At 33.1% G+C, this 1,358-nt stretch overlaps 1 protein-coding gene across 1 annotated transcript in view; it reads left to right on the top strand.

The window, feature by feature from the left end:
• The window catches only part of LOC106873161 (enoyl-CoA delta isomerase 2), a 37,546-nt gene that overhangs the window by 1,380 nt on the left and 34,808 nt on the right, over positions 1 to 1,358 (top strand). The gene's annotated exons all lie outside the window — the stretch shown is intronic.

Genomic DNA, 1,358 nt, shown 5'->3' on the forward strand with positions numbered 1-1,358 from the left:
ATTTTGCTTTTTTTCTCCAACACTAACCCTAATCGTAACTATAGAAATGTTTTGAAATTTTTGTCCGATTCATAATGTCCGTATTTTCCCTCATATATAGAATAAAAACAAAATTCTTAAAAAAAGATTTTACAAAAATTTTTGGAAATTTTGTTCAGAATTATAATCTCCATATTCTTCCGAATATTTTTTAAAAAAAATTTCTTGAAAAAAGTAAAAAAAATGAAGGAAATGGGGAGGGGGAGGTAATTTAAAAATGCCGATTTTTGCCAATTTTTTTGCAGATTCGTATTCCCCATAGCCGAAAAGGGGGATTTGTGTCGAAAAAATATTTTTAAAAAAGGGTGGTTTTGGGGGCAGGGATGGGCGAAAGTCTTGCCAATGTATCTAATATGATTATATGTTTATTCGATTATGTTCCCTTTTTAATGACGGCAACTTCTCATCTGATGGAGATTTGACTACTATTTCTTGCATGTTGAGGTACTGCACAGGGATTCTCCTATTGACTGAATTTTGTTGTAGCGGTTGTTGTTTAGCTCCAGGTCAGCTTTGTCAGGTTTGATTTCATATAGATCTGGCAGCTATTTCTAACAGATCAAGCGACCAGCAATGAGGCTGCCTCGTTTACTTGATTGGTTTTTGTTCACAAGATAAGTAGAGAAATAAATCCTATTGATAAAAGTTATGAACGTTTCAATATTGTGTCAAATTTAATCCAGATGACTTCAAATAGATTCCTGTCAATTTGAATTTTTAAAACATTTTATGTTTTTTAAATTTCAGTCATTCTTATTATTATATCTTTATAGTGTTGATTTTTAAAGATATATATCAGGTCATCCCATAAGTTCTGTCTGAATTTTGAATTAAGAAAACAAGTGATCAAATGTTATATTTAATTGAAATTTAATCACCAATGTACTTTCTCTAATTATCTATAACTTCCTTCCATCTATTTACAAGCATTTTAATCCCATCAATGTAAAACTCTTTTGGTTTCAAAGCGAAGAACTCTGAAATGTCAGTTTCTACCTCCTCTTGGCTTGCGAAAGTTTTGTCCCCCAAATGATTCTGTAAACTACGAAACAAATGGTAGTCTAAAGGAGCAAGGTCGGGAGAATAAGGTGGACGAGGAATTTTTTCCCAACCAAGCTCTTCAATCTTCTGTGATGTGGTCTTTGCAGTGTGGGGTTGTGCATTGTCCTACTGAAACATCACTCCTTTTCGATTCACTAAAGTGGGTCTTTTTTTCTTCAAAGCTTGGTTCAAATGCTCTAATTGCTGACAGTAGACTTGAGCATTGATTGTTGCATTAGGTGGTAACAATTCAAAGTGAATTACTCCTTTGCAATCCC

Source organism: Octopus bimaculoides, chromosome 1, assembly GCF_001194135.2.
Source record: "Octopus bimaculoides isolate UCB-OBI-ISO-001 chromosome 1, ASM119413v2, whole genome shotgun sequence".
NCBI lineage: Eukaryota > Metazoa > Mollusca > Cephalopoda > Octopoda > Octopodidae > Octopus > Octopus bimaculoides.